The following is a 22792-nucleotide window of genomic DNA, read 5'->3' on the forward strand; positions in this document are numbered from 1 at the left end:
ACATTTCCGCGGCCACCAAACTCCCAGACTTGAACATTCCTGAGCGTTTCTGGGAAGCCTTGCAACGTGCTGTACAGAAAAGATTCCACCCCCGCGTACTCCTACGGATTTATGGACAGCCCTGCAAGATTCATGGTGTCAGTTCACTCCAGCACTGCTTCAGACGCTAGTCGAGTCCATGCCTCGTCGTGTTGCGGCACTTGTGCGTGCTGGCGAGGGCCCTACACGATCCTAGGCAGGTGTACCAATTTCTTTGGCTCTTCAGTGTGTATTGAAAGAGCAATCGGTGATGACGAACAGACGCGGTTCCTTTGTCAGTAATTAATCCAGCCACGATCATGTACCATACTGGAACGAAACCCGATGCCTGCAAATAGGAGACGTAACGGACTGTCAAACGCCAGCAGCTTCAGCAGATAATCACACCCGCCATCAGAACGAGCACTTAGGTAATAGTAGCGTCAGTCTTCCAAACCAAGAAACAGTTCAACAGAAGAATACAATTTCCGCAAGCCAGAGTTCCAAGAAGTGGACTAGCGCGGAGATGCTCCCTCTCGCAACGTCGTCTTACATATCGCCAACCGCAGTAACGTGTAATTTAATGCACCTCAATAGTCAAACAGTCGCCTATTGTCAGCGTCCCAGAAGTACATGAAAGGCTACACGTAAGCGCCACGGAACTGCACAGCACATCTGCGCTGTGGGAACGCCGGGGCGTGCTGTTAAAAGTGCGAACTTATGCAGCGACGCAGTTGTCGTTCCGGCAGAGTGAGGGAAAGGCGTCGACTCTGTGGCGTCGTCTGCAAACGGCCTTCCGGGAATCCACGGAGCCGCCAGAGGCCGGCTGCCAACTGGAGCGTGGCGGCAGAGAAGGGAGAGGCGGGGGTGGAGTGGGTGGGGGGAGCGAGATCACTACAGCGCACTCTGTGGGTCTACCCGTCCACGATGCACAGCTTGGGCAACCTCCCCGTGAAACCGACGTCTTAAGGGAATTTTCCAGTCCCGGAACATAATTTTATGTTCACGTCCAACTTTTCTTCTGGAAGAAACTATTTTTTCATACGAGTAAATGTCTTAAAAAGTATGTACATACAGGATGACAATTATTGAACTATATGGGAAAGAAAACGTAAATTAGTTATAAACTTCGGCGTGCACACACTTTAACATGTAACTGTGACTACAGATGAAAGAAACTTCATGGCAGATTAAAACCGTGTGCCAGACCGAGACTGGAACTCGGGACCTTTGCCTATTGCGGGCAAATGCTCTCCCGCGGAGCTACACAAGCACGACTCACGACTCGTTTTCACAGCTTCAGTTCTGCCAGGAGACGAGGTACTGGTAGAATTGAAGCCATGAGGACGAGTGGTGAGTCGTGCTTGGGTAGCTCAATGGTAGAGCATTTGCCCGCGATACACAAAGGTCCCGAATTCGAGTTACGGTCTGGCACACAGTTTTAATCTGCCAGGAAGCTTCATATCAGCGCACATTTCGCTGCATAGTGAAAAATCTCATTCTGTTCACTACAGATATTAGGACTTAGCTTATGACATGTTCGATATGCCTGCCATCATTGGCGATGAAGTGGCGCAGACGAATAGCGAAATTCTGTATGGCCCACTGAAATGTCGTAACATCGATGCTGTTGATGACCTCCTGAATGGCTTTTTTCAGCTCAGCAATGGTTTTGGGGTTATTGCTGCACACCTTGTCTTTAAATATAGCCACACAAAAAGGAGTCGCATGTGATCAGATCCGCAGAATTTGGCGGCCCATCGAGGCCCATGCCAGTGGCCTGTGGATACCCCAGCGCCAGAATGCTGTCCCCAAAGCGCTCCTCCAGGACATCAAATACTCTCCTGCGTCGACAGGGTCGAGCTCCGTCTTGTATGAACCACATTTTGTCGAAATCGGGGTCACTTTGGGTTATGGGGATGAAATCATCTTCGAAAACCTTCACATGCCGTTCGGTAGTCACTGTGCTATCGAGGAATATCGCACCGATTATTCCGTGACTGGACACTGCACACCACATAGTCACCCGTTGAGGGTGAAGAGACTCATCGATCGTGAAATCTGTATTCTCAGTCCACCAAATGTGCCAGTTTTGCTTACTGACGGAGCCATACAAATGAAAGTGGGCTTCGTCGCATGCACACGCATACTAATTCCCATCATGCCCCGCAGTCAACCGTGCTGTTTGAACGTCCTAACGCAAACCGTTCAGACGTTGATTGCATTTCATATAGCTCAATAATTGTCACCCTGTAATTTTTGGCTGGTAAATTGATGTGGCTATGCACCACAAAAGGGCGGCCAAAATATCTCTACGCGGATTGCAGAACTAAACGGTTTCCACAAGTGAGGGGGAAGTATAGGTCTGCAGTCAAAAATAAACATATGTACATGAACAGAATTAAATCTTCTATGGCGTGAACCTCGGAAGTGGAATATCTTTAAGTACATTTCGAAATGGCGGCCCCTTGACAATGTAGGTACTGAAAATCGACTTATTTATTTGCCTTTAAACTTAAATAAATAACAAACATTATGAAAAATGCACTGTTTCAAAAAACGCATAAATACGAATTTTTTTATTGAATGAAAAACGGCATCCAATTTTACAGAGTAGCATTTTTTAAATCGTGCTTACCAGTTTAAAATGTCGTCTCGAGAAATACGCACTGAAAGTTTTGAGCATCTTTAAAGATAATTAGGAAAAATTTTGGAAGATGTAGACAGACTTCAGAAGTGGGGAAAAGCCTTTCGCAAAATCGTAGTCAAGTCATCGAACGAAATGTTTCACATCACATTTCAGTTTTTTACGGCACTGTTTCTTCAAGTGTTCATTGTAAACAAACTACTCACATGCAGATTTTTGTATTTTTTATATTTATGGTTCGTGACGTTCAGAACTCAAACATTAATCCCCCAAGATAGACGCAACTCTCAAAAATTCTCGAAAAAACTGACTTTCAAGTTTTGGGATCGTCTTTAACATGCTGTTGGAATGTCGACTTTTGGCGACCGGCTTTGTGGCTGTGTGATACAATTCTCTCCTGCTACGTACGGGTTTTAGGCACGATTCCTGGCTGATGCGAATTTGTAAACTTGTCCTACTAGCACTTCCGTGAAGTTTCAAATGCATAAATATGTTAAAAAAAATCAATAGCGCTCGGGACTGGTAATCGCTGGTTCGGTTTTTATTTTTTCGTTCAGTTCGAATACTACGCCATTTAAATATAAAATTAATCAAATATATGCTAACTAATAGATACCAAATAGCTATTTTTGTAGGAAATGCACCTCTTCTTATTTTTAATTACATATTACACACAAAAATCCAATTTTCATTGCAAATAAACGTTCTTAGTTTAACTTTTATAAAAGATTATTTAGATTAAAATAAATACACATTAAATTAGAATGAACATTGGAAATGTTAATGACATATGCACGCGTATTTTAAATTTTGGCAGAGGTGGGTATCGAACGTGTCCCGCAAAGCCACACGACCTGTCGAGAACAACTGACTTTGCTTTAACATATGGAAACGGTCGGAAAACTTTACAGTCGATTTTCTTGAGGATTTTTGTCAGCTGCATCGAGTGATTTTGTTGACTGATATGTGTGTTCTTAACTTCACGCACTGCCATTTTTAGGGATAACAGATGAGTAATTTTAAAACAACGGTAATCTCACATTGCAATAGTGGCGTCTAGCGGTGGTTTGTGAAAACTTAAAGGCTGATCCTCGTAGCGTTCCTCTTCGTGATTGGGTTTTAGATGTGGATTATGACGCCCGGGTTAACGCAACATGCGTTTTTACACTCTTAACGTTTTCACTACTACTGGTACGTACGTTACCCACAAAGAGCAAGTGGGAATTTGCTGCATGTTCTCGCTCTGTATCAATGTCGCTCTGGTAAAGGAAGCAGGCTCGTTTGCAGAATAGCTATAATGACAGCCTGCGCCTGCGGGTTGTGCTGTCTGCAAGTTCCATTCTTAATCCCCTGCTCCACACCTCTCTGTATCGCCGCATCGAATTAGTCGGCGCCTGCAGATAGGCAACCCAATTAAGAGATTTGCAAAGCGGTCTCCTGTCGCCCCATCCCGGAAAATTCGAGTCAATGAGTTGCACGCACGTATTGACGTTTCCTGTGTCACAGGCGGTGCCAATATTGAGGACCTCTCATATGAGTTAAAAACCCACACTGCCCGTTGATGTGTGTCTGTTTTCTGTATGTCTTGCAGTTTTGTGTAGTCATCATTTGGAGCCCCAGAAGTACTTATGAATAACCCTGTACGTCCCACCTTTCTTTACCTTCGAAAACGAAAGGCAATATTTTTTCGTATTGTTACTTCTGCTATGACGTTTATTATAATAACCTTAGATTGATGTCTTTCACTCCAAAACATAACTGGTACTGGAAGAATCAAAAACAAACTTCAATACTCGCAAAGGGTGTAACCTTGAAATGGAATAATACGGGTTCTTCTCCCGACCAGATAGATCAGACAGCAACCACTGCACCCACTGTGCCACGGATCGTAGGTCCAGGGGTACCATCTCTAGTAGTAATACGGTTCATGAAACGTTATAGTGTGTCCACAAGTTTTAGGGATTACCAGTCACCCTGCCACCGATTATTTAAGGAGCCAAAGTCCCATGCATCGTAACAACTTCAAATTATGTTTAAAGTTTGTTGGTAGTGCTCTCATTATCAAACACTGAATTACTACAGCCTGAATAATTTGCCCTCCGTTTCAATAAAAGATAGTTTTTAGGCTTCCGGACCTCAATCGGCACAAACGGAACCCTTATATGGTCATTTTGCTGTCCATCTGTCTTCCGCCTGTCCGACTATTAAAGACGCTTTTTCTCAGGAACGGGTAGACGTGCCAAGCTGAAATTTATGCCATGTACTAAGGTCTTTAGTTCCTTGGCGGTGTAATAAATGTTAGCTTCTAAGTCAATGCGACCAACAGATACGGATATTTATGTCATATATTTTGATGCTAGAAAACTCACTCATCGATACCTATGGGGTACTTCCCATTAGTCTGTAGTCATGGAATCTGGTTATGAGTAAGGGTTCACTGTACGATTAAAGGAAACAAATCCGAAAATTGTTAATTTGTAATTACATCACGCGAAAAAAAAAATTTCATTTGTTAACAGACTGTCTGTCTATCCATCTGTTAAGACCCCTTATCCTCAGGAACGGATAGTCATACTAAATTTAAAACGTCGGATAGTCTACGGTCCCTTGGCGATATAATACAGGTTAGCTTCTAAGTCACTGGTTCCCAACCTTTCATACAGCGTTACCTCTGACAAGGGAACCTCTCCATCGCACCCCCCTCAGATTTAGTTGTGAGTTGGCACAGCGGATAGGCCTTGAAAAGCTGAATACAGATCAATCGAGGAAACAGGAAGAAGTTGTGTGGAACTATGAAAAAAATAAGAAAATATACAAACTGAGTAGTCCATGCGTAAGATAGGCAACATCAATGAGAACGTGAGCTCAGGAGCGCCGTGGTCTCGTGGTTTGCATGAGCAACTGTGAAACTAGAGATCCTTTGTTCAAGTCTTCCCTCGAGTGAAAATTTTAATTTTTTATTTTCAGACGATTATTATCTGACAAACTCTTATGTTTTCATCGCTTTTTTTGGGAGTGATTATCACATCCACAAGAAAACCTAAATCGGGCAAGGTAAAACAATCTTTTTACCCATTCACCAAGTGTACAAGTTAGGTGGGTCGAGAACATATTCTTGTCATGTGACGCACATGCCGTCACAGTGTCGTATAGAATATATCAGACGTGTTTTTCTGTGAAGGAATCGGTTGACCTATGACCTTGCGATCAAATTTTTTTGGTTCCCATTGGAAAGGCACGTCCTTTGGTGTACTAATCCCACGGTTTTGCGGTGCGGTCGCAAAACAGAGACACTAAACTTATTACAGTGAACAGAGACGTCAATGAACGAACAGACAGATCATAACTTTGCGAAAATAAAAAAGTAAACTTTTCACACGAGGGAAGACTTGAACCAAGGACCTCTCATTCCGCAGCTGCTCACGCTAACCACGGGACCACGGCGCTCCTGAGCCCACACTTCCCTTGATGTTGCTCATCTTGCGCATGGACTACTCAGTTTGTATATTTTCTTATTTTTTTCATAGTTCCACACAACTTCTTCCTGTTTTCTCGATTGATCTGTGTTCAGTTTTCCAAGGCCTATCCACTGTGCCAACTTACAACTAAATCTGAGGGGGGTGCGATGGGGAGGTTCCCTTGTGAGTGCAATTAGAGGTAAGCTAGTTAAGCTAGTACCCCCGCCCTCAACCTCCCCCCCCCCCTCCTCCCATATTATCAGCAACTTTAGCATCTAACTAAACCGTAGATTGAAAGACTTAATTTTAAAATGATGAAAGATGAATGGTATTTAGCTTGTGTGTGTGTGTGTGTGTGTGTGTGTGTGTGTGTGTGTGTGTGTGTGTGTGTGTGTGTGTGTGTGTGTAGGGGAGGGGGAGTGCGGGGAAGTGGCGGGTGCGTAGGAGGGTGGGTGGGTTGGTTGGTTGTTCCGTTGATTTAGGGGAGGGAAGCAAACAACCAGGTCGTAGGTCCCATCGGGTTAGAGCAGGATGAGGAAGGAAGCAGGCCGTGCCTTTTCAAAGGAACCATCCCGACACTGGCCCGAAGCGATTTAGGGAAATCACGGAAAACCTACATCATGATGGCCGGATGCGGGTTTGAACCGTAGTCCTCTCGAATGCGAGTCCAGTGTGCTAACCGGTGCTCTATCTCGCTCGGCGCGGGAGGGGGGGGGGGGGGTCGTGTTAGAATGAACGACGAAGGAATTCGTGGTGCATCTCAAGTGCTGCACAAAACTCTTTCTCAGATAAGAAAGCTAACTATCCACAGTGAGGATAGACACTTGTTACAAAACGTATTTCCCGTGCGTCACTCCTCTCCGTAGCGGCCCTTGCATGACCTCATACTGCAACCCCATTTAAAATCAATCAAGTGATTTACTGTTCGTAAATCACCTGATTGTTGCACTCCTTACTTCTGGACTGAAACTGGTTGTTAATGCTTTGTTTCTGTGCTGTGTCATGCTGTCAGTTAATTCATTTATCTGTTTCGAAGCGAGTAATGAAGCAATTTCTGGACTACTGCAGGTACTATCTACAACTTGAAGAAGGCGTTTTCTTCTGATATTTAGCATTTATTATGCACATTACTCACTTTTATCATCATAGATGCACGGGACAAAGCACAACATATGTGCGTAGTGGGTGGACTATGTGAGGAACCTCCAACCTCCACCGTACTAATGCTACAAATTGAGAAAAGGTAACTATTGATAACTTACATAGTCTTTTGAAAATAATTTAGTTTCGTGACTGAAACAGAATAGAATCGTTTCGTTTATATGCCTCAGAAAATTTCATTTTGCCTCTCAGGTGGTAATTACCCCCAGGTTGAGAACCACTATTCTAAGTTAATGCAGTCGAAAGATACGGCCATTTATATCACATATTTTGATAGTCCCATACTCACTGATTAAACTTATAGAGTACTTCTCGTTGATGTAAATCACGAAATTTGGCAAGAAGCAAGGTAGCAATGTACAAGTAATGGAAAAAAAATCAAGAATTTGTTAATTTGTAAGCATATCAAACGAAAATAATATTTATTTTGTCGTTTGTCATCCGACGTCAAAACTGACGTTAAAAAATTTGTCGATAGTCTCGGAATCCCTGGGACCGATATCTTGCCAGTATCAATGACGATAACAGGCAAAAATCGTTGAGATTCTTGATTCTAGGAATGGGTGAACTGTCTGTATACATAATTATATTTCTATGGAACTCTCAGTGTGCGAGTTCTTGCAACTGGACAGTTCCTTTTTTTTCCAAGCATGTTAAAATTTATGGCGTGGTATCTCCTGAACTCTCTGTCACACAGTGATATAATTTTGCAGGTACATTCAGTGGTATACAGGGTACCTCAGGAGGAATGGTCAGTATTCAGGGCTGTAACAGGAAGGATCATTCGAAGCAGCTAAAATTCATACCCTAAGATTTGGTTGGTTTGGGGAAGGAGACCAGACAGCGAGGTCATCGGTCTCATCGGATTAGGGAAGGATGGGGAAGGAAGTCGGCCGTGCCCTTCGAAAGGAACCATCCCGGCATTTGCCTGGAGCGATTTAGGGAAATCACGGCAAACCTAAATCAGGATGGCCGGACGCGGGATTGAACCGTCGTCCACCCGAATGCGAGTCCAGTGTCATACCCTAAGAGCTATGAGCACTTCTTCAGTAGAAGAGATATGTTTCAGAATAGCGAAGATGAACATGTGCTTATAGCTCTGAAGGTGAGCACTCTGGAACACATGTTTACTGGACATTTTTCTCTTGTTTTGGTTCATACTACCACCTCTCAAACTATGGAAGCAAAGAACTTTCAATAGGAGAGATTTGTTTCCCAATATCGAAGATGAAGTGCTCATATCTCTTAACATATGCAGTTTAGCGTCCATGTTTACTAGACTTTTTAGCTCCTAATTATCGTTTCCTTCATATAATTGAATATTGGGCATTCCTCCTAGAACACCCTGTATGTGGATACTGTCTGCAAAAATGTGTACCTGATAGATTTAGTAATAAAGGAAAAAAACGTAATGCCGGATGCTGAGGTTTTGCTTATAAACGGAGAAAATGTAGTTAAAGGATGAATTTTTTCCAGTAATTTTTTGTGACAGTGTCAGCAAGAAAAAGTTTCGAAAGGGTTTGAAATTGTCTAGTCTGTTGGAAGTTACTAAGTGCTCTGATTCTGAAATACAGATAGTTGACAAAAGTCATGGGATAGCGATACGCACATATACAGATGGCGATAGTATCGCGTTCCCAAGATATTAAAACGGCAGTGCATGGCGGAGCTGTCAATTGTACTGAAGTGAGTCATGTGAAAATGTTTCCGACAGGATTATGTCCGCACGACGCGAAGTAAGACTTTCAACGCGGAGTGGTGGTTGAAGCTAGATGCATGAGACATTCCTTTTCGGAAATCGTTAGGGAATTCAACATACCGAGACCCCAGTATCAAGAGCGTGCCGAGAATACCAAATTTCCGGCATTACCTCTCAAAACGGACAATGTAGTGGGACGAAATTAAACGTCACCCATCCACCAAGTCAGCCCAGTTTGCAGGTGACTATAAGTTTAATTTAGTTTTTTGTGTATGTGTTTTCTTATTATTTGTAATAAATGTGAATTATCTAAAAGCTTTGTATTTTTTTTATGTGTTTCATGTACGGAGAGATCGGCGCAACGAACGGGGACAGCATCTTCGTTGCCGCGACCAGAGAGGAAATTGCTGGCCGCTATACGTCGCGGGTCGACAGCCAAGGAGCAACAGAAGATCCTGGAACCGAGTTGTTGCGTCGTGTTTCTAAAAAATTAAAAATGAATTTTTATACTCTTTTTGTACAACAATAATGATCTTAACCTTATTGAAAAGTTAGTCACTGTCTGTCAACGCTCAAGTTCACATCTGTATGCGTAGGAAGCTAATAAAATAGTGTATGCTACTAAAGTTGAAACACGTGTCTTGAAGATTTATTTATGAAGAGTTATGTGAACGGATTAATAATATATTTGACAAGATTATTGATTCAGACAGCGTTGGCCGAAACTTTGAATCTAAAAAGTTTATTTAATGTGTGATTCTGATATCGATTAGATCAAGATAACGTGTGTCGATATAATTTTCTGAGGAGAAACAAACGAAATTTAAATTCGAAAAAGTTACGAAAACCAATTGGCCCAAGTGATGTAATTCTCTGCACACGACTCAACTGATGTTTTACAGTTTCGTTCAAGAACCATTCTATGACAATTTAAAAAGAATATGAATCATTTTTGAAGTGAGTGTAACTGACGTGGGTGACGAAGTCTGCACATGGTCATACATATATCAAACGAAAACCTAAAAATACGTCGTTACACCACACCGTGGCGACCGTGACAGGACTTGTGTGCAACTAAGGCACACAGGTACGACACAAAACATCAAGAGTCTTTCGGAAGTCAACGCGAGTTTTCGTGGAGCCTTCACCAGCCAGCGGCGACTTCGTGGGTGTGGGCATCTGACGGAGTGCAGCCAAGCAGTACGGTCACGCAGTTGTTCCACGAGAAGGCGCATCTGTTGGGCAGCAGCTGAACGCTGCAAACCTCGACAACCCTTTTTCTCCTTAAACTAACAGGCCCAGTACGTCAGCTGCGGGGCGTTCCTCCGGCTGGTATTAGAGGTGTTGCTGAGGGCTTCGCCTGTCTACGGCGGTGCCGGGCGTGGTTGCAGCTAGCGACGTTTCCGGTGTTCGACTCAGCGTCCTGCCGGTTGCGGAAGCGGGGTCGCAGCATCTCAGCGGCTGCATCGACGGCTGTTACATCTGCAGCCCATAGCAGCACACTAATCATCGATAACTACAAATTACAATATTAGTGTCCGGTGAGTTTGTTTCAAGTTGGAAGTGGAGTGTTGTACATAGGAAGTGTGCTTTTACAGGATTGTTGATTACAAATCTGCGTGTGTAAATAGTTAATATCTTATAATAATGTCGGGAAGTGAAATGTCAGACGAAGAGCAATCTATGTCCGATAGGAGCATGAGAGCCCTTTTTAGGGCGATCGCTAAATTAAAACAGTCTAACGAGGAATCTACTGCTAGATTAAAAGAGGAATTAAAACAGTCTAACGAAGAATCTCGGCTAGATTAAAACAGTCTAACGAGGAATCTACTGCTAGACTTAAAGGGGAGCTAACAAAATCAACAGACAGGTTGCAGGAATATCTTAATGAAACCAGTCGAGAATTAAGTGATAAAATAGAGTCTTCTAAAGTTGAAATGCAAGAAAAATTAGTAGGACTTAGTAATAAGATTGCCGATAATTGTAAAAGGTTAGAAGAACATATCCAGGAATCGCGCGAGGAAAAAGCTCGCATGCGAAACGATATCACTGACTTAACCGAGAGACTAGATAGTGTCAATATCTTAGTTGTAAATGAAATACAGAAAAATAACGATATGTTACGAGATGAATTTTCTATGCAAACAGAAACTGTTCGCAGAGAATTATTGAAATCTATTAAAGAGGTCTCTACCAAACCTGTAGAGATTTCTTCAATAGATAATGTAGAATTAGAAACATTAACTCATCAAGTAGAAAAGGACCATACCGAAATCGAAAACATGAAATTTTTAATTACTGAGATATGCAGTAACCTTGAGACTGCCAAAGATAATAATATTGACGAAGGTACAGAGCGTTCACATCGTGAACACAGTGAAGAATCGATATTAGCTAATCGCGTATCCAATACAGAAATGCGGATACAGGAAATTACGAAACGGTTATCGGAATTAGATAATAACGAGAACATTTCAGGTAGCAGAGGTAATAACATAATCAGAGACAACAGTCGCATCGAATTTGCTAGCTCGGACGACAACAGTATGAATAAGGCAGTCACGGCAAGCCAATCCGATGCAACTCCGTCTCTGCCAGCTAAACAAAATCCGACTATTTCTCTCGCAGAATGTCTGGATGACATAACAACAAATTCAAATGTAGCAAGTCGATTTCCTGTATTCAAACCAGGAGGCGAACTGCACCCTATAATCTTTATAAAAGCTTTTGAAACATCATTATCTCCTAAATGGAGTAATGAAAAACGCATTCAATTTGTAATAGGACATTTAGAAGCAGAAGCTGCGGAGTGGGCAGTACTGCATAGAACTGAATTCAGGGATTGGGATGATTTTGTTAAGCAGTTTAAACAAAATTATTGGTCAAGGGGAAAACAACAACACTTAACTTTAGAGTTGTTAGACCCTCCTCCATATTCTAAACGGTGGGGAGGTTATAGGAATTATTTTGAATGGCATTTAAACCGTGCTAAATTAATTGAAGAACCAATTATTGAAAGTCATTTAATACGAGTCCTAATTAGTAGGTTACCGTATTACGTAAAGGAAAGAATGATAGAAAGAGAATGGTCACAGCCGTGCGAATTGTTAGGATATTTAGAGCAGTTAGATATACTTAATAGAGAAAGGGAAGACGAGAAGTTTAGATTTGGTAGAAATGACAATCCTCGAAATAATAATAATGATTCAGAACCACGAAAAGCTAATAACAACAATCATAGTCGGTTCTGTTATATAAAACGTCAATCTAAAGATAAAGAGAGCCAGCAAAATCGTGGTAATAACTCTAAAGTGCGGAAATTACACAATAATGATCATGAGATAAATCATCCTCAAGTAATTAATGAAGGTCAAGTGGTAGGTGACGTCATCATAGAACGTTCGGAAAACTAGTAAAGTCCTTTAGTACGGGTCAACTAAAGGGAACTATTGGTCAAGATTACCCAAGACCCAATTGCAATTTATCATTAAGCTGCCAAAAGGACGATGACTGGCAACAAGATTTACTTCAGGAAGACAATCAGATAAGGGAGAATGTAACATATAAACCCGTTATTAAAGGTTATATTAAAGACACCGAAGTAAATATTATAGTTGATTCGGGTAGCGAAGTAAGTATTTTATCCAAAGAATTATTTCAGCTTAAAAGAAAATATTGGAATTTCCCGACTTTACCTGTAACTGGGGTGAAAATTATAGGAGTTACTGGTAAAAGAAGTCAAAATATTACTGAAGAAGTTTACGTAACTTTTGAAATTGCTGAACAATTAATTGCTCACTCTGTACTCGTCGTAGCCAACTTAAATGTGGCCATAATTTTAGGTATAGATTGGCTGTGTAAATATAAAGCTATATTAGATTTTAAAGACTCTTCCTTAACCATCCATAAGGAGGCATGTACTTTTAAAGTGAGGTTCTCTAACAGTCAAGTGCCTGAAAATTGCTACGAGTCCTTACAGATTAAGTACGCACCGACCATGAATCTATTAACAGATTTTAGTGATCTTGGGTATGCAGTATACCAATGTCAGGCTAGTAATAGTATCGAAACCGAAGTGAAAGAAAAATGTTTATCTACGAATTGTCTATCCGAGCAAGAAAAGGAAGAGTTGGAATCTTTGATGTTAGAATTTAGAGCCGTCTTCTCAGATGAACCGGGGAAAATTAAAGATTACGTTTGTAAACTTAAGATTAAAGATAAGAAGCCATTCTTTAAGAAACCTTATCCTATTCCAGTACAATTCAAAGAAGCGGCTAGTAGAGAAATAAGTAAGATGCTAGAACAAAACATTATCGAACGATCATGTAGCGCTTTTAACAGTCCATTGTGGGTAGTTAAGAAAGCTACTGGTGGGGTACGACTGGTTCTGGATGCCCGTGAATTAAATAAAATTATAGAGATGGAAAGAGACAGACCTATTCCTATGGAGGACGTACTTCTTAAGATCGCTGGTTCTCGTTATATGAGTACAATGGATCTAACCTCTGGCTACCATCAAGTAACATTACACCCGGATTCACGGCAATATACGGCTTTTCTTTTTGAAGGCAGATCATATCAGTTCCAAGTTTTACCTTTTGGACTTAATATATCAGTGTCAACTTTCATTAGGGCATTAGATTCTGCTTTGGGTCAGCAATTGTTACAAAAGATTATTTTATATGTAGATGATATTTTAGTAGCTACTAAAACGTGGGAAGAACACGTAACGATATTACGGGAATTGTTTAACCGTTTAATTGACAGAGGAATTACTTTAAAATTATCTAAGTCTTACTTCGGAAAGGAGGAAGTGAGATTTTTGGGGCATATAGTGGACAGTAAAGGTATTAGGCCAGACCCAGCACGTATTGAAGCTATTGCTCGATGCCCGAGTCCTAGAAATCGGAAACAATTGAAATCATTCCTAGGAATGGTAGGATTTCTGAGAAGATTTCTTCCAGGGCAGGATATTGTTAATCCTACATTACTAGATTTATTGAAAGAGAAGTCAGTATGGCTCTGGGGACAAAAGGAAGAGGAAGTTTTTAATAAGATAAAAGGAGCGTTAACCAAAGCCAAAATGTTATACCACCCAGATTTCGATCAGGACTTTGGTATGTGTACGGATGCCTCTGATTATGGTGTGTCTTGTGTAATATTCCAAGGTGATCTGACCAATGAAGAGGGATTATATCGGCCTATTGGATTCGCTAGTCGAACTTTAAATAAACATGAAAGAAATTATTTTGTATCCGAGAAGGAAGCTCTCGCAGTGGTATGGGGTTTTCAACGATTTAGAGGATTATTAATGGGAAGAAAAACAATTGTATATACTGATCATCAGGCTTTAATCTTTTTGAACAATTGCCGGTTACTTCACCGTAGGCTATTACGTTGGGTATTATACTTGCAAGAATTTCAATACGAAATTAGGTATATAAAAGGATCTCAGAATGTAGTTTCAGATGCTTTGTCAAGGCTTCCCGTAGGAATGGAGAATATTAATATTGCAGAAGAACCAGGAACAAATTATCATGTTTACTTCCTTTTGACTAAGGAGAACGAACGTAAGGTTAAACGGATAGTAACTGCTGTTAGATGCAATCAAAGAAATGACGATCAATATAGGGACCTTATACAAAACCTTAATAATGGGGACGAAACAGTTAACACCCGGGGTGTGTGGTTATATTTTAACGACTTGTTGTATTGGAAAGCACAGAGGGAACACCAGAGATGGAAAATCTGCATTCCGGAAACTGTTGTGGACGAGTTAATTACTTATATTCATGAAGGTTACGGGCATTTCGGAATTCATAAATGTATTAAACATCTAATGAAGTATTATTATTTCAAAAATATGTCCCGTATTGTGAGAAGTATTATTAGGGCTTGTGAAACCTGTCAAAAGGTTAAAGTTAATAACAAATCCAAGCGTTATAAATTATATGCTGTAATTCCTCGAGGTTTGTGGGATCTACTGTCATTAGATTTTTTCGGCCCTCTGCCTCGGAGTTCAGGAGGATTAACATATGTGTTTGTTGTAATGGAATGTTGGTCCAAACATGTGAAACTGTACACTTTGAAACGAGCGAATACAGCAAGCGTTATACGCTGCCTCACCCGAAATTACTTTGTTAACTGGGGCATTCCTAAACGACTTATGTCTGACAACGGTAGTGCCTTTATTAGTCAAAGATTTCAAGATATGATAAGACAATATGGAATCAAACATATCTTAATTTCGAAATATCACCCTCAAAGTAATTTAGTAGAAAGAGTCATGAAAGAATTAGGACGATTATGTAGAACTTATTGTGCACATAAACATACTCGGTGGGTCAAACTAATGCCTGAATTCGAAAAGATATTAAATGAATTGCCTCACCTAACGACGGGATTATCACCTATAGAAATTTTAGGCAAACGAATTATAGGTGAGCCTTTACTAGCTGCTTTACCTTGGCCACCAGTAAATGAGATACAACAAGATATTCCAGACGAAAAAGTTTGCGAACAGATTGTAAAAAATGCCGAACGGAGAATTAAAAGTTATAATCAACAGGCTGTAGAACCCTCATTTCAGGTAGGAGATCTTGTGTTAGTACGATCTCATCCTAAAAGTTCTAAGATCGATAAGGAATGTAGAAAATTCTTCTTTATCTTTGAAGGTCCATATGTTGTACATAAGATTGTACATCCCAAAGCATTACTTCTTATGGAACCTTCATCAGGTGTAATTAAAGGATTATATAGTGTTGATCAAATGAAACTCTTCATTCCTAAATAAGTTAATATTTAGTATATGTTACACACGGAAGAGCGTTCATAGTTTATTCATGTGAAGTTTTTCGTGATAGTTACGTGTTATTTTAAATAAATGACAGAAAGCTTAAACATGTGTTCTACAATAATCTACTGGTACTTCAAAAAGAGAAAGATAACCAAAAGGGGGATTTATATGGAGGAAATTTTGCTCTTAGGTCAAAAGGAATTTTGCATATTCCAAATTTACTCGGATAGTAGGAACCAAAGGGGATGGTTAATAGTTTTAGGGACCATGGGCGTCCAGAGCTATATGGCTCACGAGAACATAGCAGAGTGCCTTTAATAGAGGTTTGCAATAGTGTTAATATAGAACACACCAAACGGGGCTCTCTCGCTTGTTTCTCCTAAATAAATGGCCATTACCCAACAAGGTGTCCGAAGGTAAAGAAAGCCGTGCCGAGATTCTAAAGAATGTTTTGCTTGATTTCTTCTTGACCTCAGGCATAAATAAGGCATTAGGGAAGAGAATGACGTAAAGTAAATAGTACTATTAGTTATTGTGAGAAACTTATTAGTAATATACATTCTTGAAAAGAATAACTCTAGTAAATAAATGAAACTATAACTAATCTATCACAATTTGAATGCTCTGTCCTAATGTACAACGTTAAAGAACGTACTAAATTAGTATTTATTAGCAACTATTAACTGAAGAGGAGCAATCTCCCTATATTCGGTTACGAATTACCATACGAGCACAATTAAGAGTAAATGACAAATAGTCACCACGATATCGTATTAAAAGGATTAAATCTATCTAATAGCAAGGACTCTAGGTTACGTAAAATGTGAGGAAAATGTATTAACAGTTAAATATTGTATATTGAACAGTCTTAATTTCGGTTAAAACCTGACAAACTGAGCTTGTGGGTGGGGTATGTAGTGGGACGAAATTAAACGTCACCCATCCCCCAAGTCAGCCCAGTTTGCAGGTGACTATAAGTTTAATTTAGTTTTTTGTGTATGTGTTTTCTTATTATTTGTAATAAATGTGAATTATCTAAAAGCTTTGTATTTTTTTTATGTGTTTCATGTACGGAGAGATCGGCGCAACGAACGGGGACAGCATCTTCGTTGCCGCGACCAGAGAGGAAATTGCTGGCCGCTATACGTCGCGGGTCGACAGCCAAGGAGCAACAGAAGATCCTGGAACCGAGTTGTTGCGTCGTGTTTCTAAAAAATTAAAAATGAATTTTTATACTCTTTTTGTACAACAATAATGATCTTAACCTTATTGAAAAGTTAGTCACTGTCTGTCAACGCTCAAGTTCACATCTGTATGCGTAGGAAGCTAATAAAATAGTGTATGCTACTAAAGTTGAAACACGTGTCTTGAAGATTTATTTATGAAGAGTTATGTGAACGGATTAATAATATATTTGACAAGATTATTGATTCAGACAGCGTTGGCCGAAACTTTGAATCTAAAAAGTTTATTTAATGTGTGATTCTGATATCGATTAGATCAAGATAACGTGTGTCGATATAATTTTCTGAGGAGAAACAAACGAAATTTAAATTCGAAAAAGTTACGAAAACCAATTGGCCCAAGTGATGTAATTCTCTGCACACGACTCAACTGATGTTTTACAGTTTCGTTCAAGAACCATTCTATGACAATTTAAAAAGAATATGAATCATTTTTGAAGTGGGTTGTAACTGACGTAGGTGACGAAGTCTGCACATGGTCATACATATATCAAACGAAAAACTAATACGTCGTTACACCACAACAACAGGTGGCCAACGACCTTCACTTAACGTCCGAGAGCAGCGGTGTTTGCGTAGAGGGGTCAGTGCTAACAGACAAGCAATACTGCGTGAAACAACAGAAAACAATGTGAAAGGTACGCCAAACGTGTCCGTTTGGACAGCGCGGCGAAATTTGACGTTAATGGGAAACGAGTACATTTGCTAAAAGCACGACACCGCCTGCAGCAACTCTCCTGATCTCGTGAGCACATCGGTTGGATCCTAGACGACTGTAAAACCGTGATCTGGTTAGATGAGTTCCGATTTCAGTTGGTAGGAGCTGATGGTAGTGTCTGAGTGTGGCGCAGACCCCACGAAGCCATGGGCCCAAGTTGTTCACAAGGCACTGTGCAAGCTGGCAGTGGCTCCGTAATGGTGTGGTCTGTGTTTACGTGGAATGGGCTGAGTCCTCAGGTCCAGCTGAACTGATCATTGACAATTTGTAGCTATTCATGGACTTCATGTTTCCAAACAACAGTGGAATTTCTACGGATGGCAGTGAACCACGCCACTGTGTCACAATTGTTCGCGATTTGTTTGAAGAATCTTCTGGACATTTCGGCGAATGATTTAGTCACCCAGATCGCTCAATACGAATCCCATCGAACATTTGTATGACAAAATCGAGAGGTCAATTATAGACGGTTATAGAGGCAGCATGGCTCACTATATCTGCACGGGTTTCCAACGACTTGTTGAGTCCATGCGACGTCGAGTTGCTGCACTACGACGAGAAAAATGAGTTCAGACATGATATTGAGAGGTATCTCACGACTTTTGTCACCTCAGTGTGCGCAGTTTATAATTTTAATACTTGACGTGCTAAATCTTGAACGTAACATCCTGCACCTTAACGAGTAGACTAGGACAGGATTTTAAATTTCTAAATTCGGTGAATAATTATATGAAAACAGAAAAATTTTGGTTGCTCCTGGAAGCCGTTTATAGACAACGTCTAACTGGAACCGGGCGACCGTTGGCATTTAGTAATATAGAAAATTTATTTTTTGTATGAGGTCACCAGTGTAAGTAACTTACAGTGTTTATAAAATGTGAAGAAAGTCGGCGTTCGTCTATGCTGAGGGAGCGAACTTTTGGCCAAGCAGTTGATGATCAGGGCCAAAGGTCCGGACGCTGTCACTGGCAGCATGTTCCACTCATCCCGTAAATAAACGCCGACGCGACAGAAATAAGTCGCCGACCATCAGAGAGTGACGTCATCTGCAGGCTCCAGTCACCTTTGCGTCCCGAGAAATATAGCGCTAGAGCGGCCAGTAGCAACACCACCTAGACTACAGGCCTGCGCGCACACTTGTGACGTCACCTACTGATGTCCGGGTCTGTATCGGAACGCTCCTGTTAAGCACTCTGCAGCTGTACGGACTTTACGAGTTTTAGAGCCGAGACCGCATAGAGATTCTCGTGCTTTCCTCTTCTACGTGTCCTTGTAATGAAAGTATGGAAATTTATATCATTGCGTAAAGTAACTGAACAAACTGCCCTATGTTATTTAAAGATGTAAAATTATTTTGACAATTTGCCTTAAATACGCGTTTCTAGGATTGAATACAAACTGTAATTTTAAATTCTGTCTTTTACCTCAGGAGCTACGCTTTCTTGCAGTACAAAATCGGCAATATGCAACAATAAGCAGACGTTTTCTGTTTTAAATAAAACAGCTGGAGCTCCTACAGAATTTAAGAATTTGTTTCCCTGGCTATTTTCGTAAATTTTCCTCTCCACTTCAAAATTTGCTGACCTCACACAAAACTCAAATCATTCGACGAAATGGAGCACCTCCTGACATGATGTTTAATAAATCAAAAAAACCGAAAAAATATTTTATTTTCCTGTTCCTCCAGAACTTTAGAACCTTAAACATGAAAAGATTGTTTCTCGTATATCCTTGATTGAAATTCGTATCACAGAGTGCTGTTAATTTAATCATAATGCACCTACCTCGAACTTCTGCTTTCTATACTGCTTAATCTGTCGAACACTGAATTCATTAAAGCAATTTTCTAAGGTAGTTTACTCAAATTGAAATTATTTCCAAATAGCTGTATATGTAAAACTGAATAAAATAATTGTGTAGCTCTTCCAAATAAAAGTACAGGAAACTCAATAATCTGGTAGGAATGATAATAAATACTAAACATTTTCGAGTCACACTAATTAATATAACTATTCTGTGTGACAATAGTTGCAAATATGAGAGACATTTCACAGCCAGCTTCGTATTAACCTCGGAGCAATGGTCCAGAATTAAGAAAGAAATGATACTGCTACGCCGGCCGCGGTGGCCATGCGGTTCTAGGCGCTTCAGTCCGGAACCACGTGACTGTTACGGTCGCAGGTTCGAATCCTGCCTTGGGCATGAATGTTTGTGATGTGCTTAGGTTAGTTAGGTTTAAGTAGTTCTAAGTTCTAGGGGACTGATGACCTTAGATGTTAAGTCTCATAGTGCTCAGAGCCATTTGAACCATTTTTTGATACTGCTACATGATACATAACTGATTTTGAAAACAATTGGCAAAGGTGGTGCAATCGAAACAAATAACATGCTACAATTTTTTTGTTATTTTCTTACCCTTGAATGATGCGTAGACACAAATTCCTGTCTGGGAATAGCTGCAATTCAGCGATTTCTCAACTTCACACATCTGGGAAATCGAAACATGTGCACTTTCATGCCTTTTCGGGATTTATAATTTCCCTGGCAAAAGGGAACACAGCACTTCTATCCCATACTTCGAAGGACTGTAGGCGAATACTGTATGAAATATATATCACTCTCACGTGTCACACACTTTCAACACAACATACACGCCAACACGACTGTCGCCTACAAATAAGATGTCCAACAGTTTGTGACATCACGTGCCAATATGGCCGCTGTGCATGGGCCTTGTATCTAGAAGGCTTTGTTAGTAGCTCCCTGTGATGCCATACCAACAACAGGGTCTAGGGATGGAAAAATAGGGTGTAGGAAAACGGTGCCATAACGTCAGTACAAAATAAAGCACTTGCTTCGGTGACAGTCGCGCAATACGACAGCTTTCTCCTGCCGTACTAATATGGTGGAACATAATGCAATGGTCCATCATATTGTAACATCAGTCCCAACATGAAAATTTTTTGGCTCTTTGCGGGTAATTTAATTAAAACTAAAAACCTTAACTCCGTCTGCATCGGCCATAACCCAATGGTACCCACCGGCCGCCGTTTCATACTCAGCCCACAGGCGTCATTGGATGCGAATACGGACGGGCATGTGGTCAGCACACCGCTCTCCCGGCCGTATGTCAGTCCACAAGTCCAGAGCCGCTACCTCTCGGTCAAGTAGCACCTCAGTTTGCCTCACAAGGGCTGAGTGCACCCCGCTTGCCATCAGCTCTCGACAGCCAGATGGTCACCCATCCAAAGACTAGCCCAGCCCGACAGTGCTTAACTTCGGTGATCTGACGGGAACCGGCGTAACCACAGCGGCAAGGCTGTTGGCAGGAAATTTAATAATGGTCGCAAATTCCAAGATAAAGTCCGATACAATTGACAACAGATAGGAGATGCGCTGGCCACTTACAGCCATTCACCGATCAACTGTGTCCGCACTTGTCACAGAATACGCAAGAAATTGAATAATTTTCGGAAGAGATTACATTCGGTAGTAGTCGAAACCGGACAGGACTCTTCCCAGTCAAATTAGTTGTCTGATTATGTCAGTGATGTTCCGTTCATACCTGCATCTACTAACATGGTTATACCAAATTTGGCTATTGATGAAGAGTAAGTTAACATGGAGAAAATTTTTCATTCCAGATTTAATTAAATATTGGTGGTACAATCGAATGACGGCCTGAACTGATCCATCCTATTGTCATCCCGTTAAGGTCTTATGTGTCAGTTGCTATGCACGTACATCATCAGCTGGTCATTCCTCCTCTCTGTGATCGGAAGGGCAGGTCCAATTGCATGAGCGCCTAGCTCCCGCGACTTGTCACCTCTTGATTTTTTTAAATGTGGGAATGTGTGTGTGTGTGTGTGTGTGTGTGTGTGTGTGTGTGTGTGTATGTGTGTGTGTGTGTGTAGGTCACTTGCAGAGTTTGATGAGGTTCGTGCAATGCTTGGTACAGATCTACTCGGTACAGTGACCCAGAATTTTCTACGAAGATGTCGTTGCCTGTATTCAATATAATGGCAGCCATTTTGAATAATATTGCAGAGTAAACAATACATTACCTTTGCCGAACTGCAGTCGCGTCTGCATTGATCGTCCTTGTCGTTCCTGACACCCCAAAGCTTCCACTGGCTCTGGATTACTTCCAATACCATTAAGTCTCTGTTCCAAAGTAGTTGCACCCAGACTCCTGTATCAGCTCCTTCAGTTTACGTCCAGCCTTTTGAATCACCAAGTATGTCCGGGGCATAGTTCTCCTGATATTCCGCTGCAGTAGATTTCACACTTTGTTTTACGCACGTGTCACATTCCTGCTCTTAATTCGTTTTGTTATTGTCTTCCCAGTTTCGCCTATACGTACTTTGTCACAGCCACACGTCACTCCATACACTGTACGTGTCTGAGAGATCAGATGAGTCCTTTCTGTGTCGGAGAAGTCTTAGTTTATAATGACTGTAAAGTGTCGTCTGTATATCATTTTTTGGAAGAATTTTGCTTATGCGGTCAGTAACTCTTGAAACGAACGGTAACCAACCGTTTCTCTTGTTAGCGTAATTAATCCTGCTGCATTTGAAGGCTGTTTATACGGACAAACCATCGAAGCTCTATATCCTAGAGTATTGTCTGAGCTTCTATAGACCAACACATCTAAGAATGTGAGACCGACCCACTCTCTGTCTTCAATCTGAGGCTGATTTTGGGATGAATGTTATGTAAGAAATTGTGCAATGTGTGAAGCTTTACTTTACTGTGTGGTCATATAACAAATCTTATCCACATAGCGGGGCAACAAGAATGCTTTAGTGGCTCATTACATAATGCCTACTGTTCAATATACTCCATATAAATGTCAGACGCTGCAAGCGGAAAAAGTTGAACCAATAGCAATAGCATCAAGCTATACACATGATTCTACTTTATATTTAAAACAGCTCTACAATAGAAATCTTTATTTACTAACTTTGCAGAAGCATATACCATACAGATCATAGAGGTGAAAATCTGTCGTCGTTTCCGTGGGGACTTACTAATTTTTTGCCCTGCGTGCT

The 22792-nt window shown here is 40.9% G+C and overlaps 1 protein-coding gene and 1 pseudogene across 1 annotated transcript in view; both read right to left on the reverse strand.

Annotated features, from left to right (window-relative positions):
* Window positions 1-22792, reverse strand: part of LOC124605811 (homeodomain-only protein-like) — a 372556-nt gene that overhangs the window by 206326 nt on the left and 143438 nt on the right. The gene's annotated exons all lie outside the window — the stretch shown is intronic.
* On the reverse strand, window positions 20952-21068 carry LOC124607739 (annotated as a pseudogene).

Source organism: Schistocerca americana, chromosome 3, assembly GCF_021461395.2.
Source record: "Schistocerca americana isolate TAMUIC-IGC-003095 chromosome 3, iqSchAmer2.1, whole genome shotgun sequence".
NCBI classification, from domain to species: domain Eukaryota; kingdom Metazoa; phylum Arthropoda; class Insecta; order Orthoptera; family Acrididae; genus Schistocerca; species Schistocerca americana.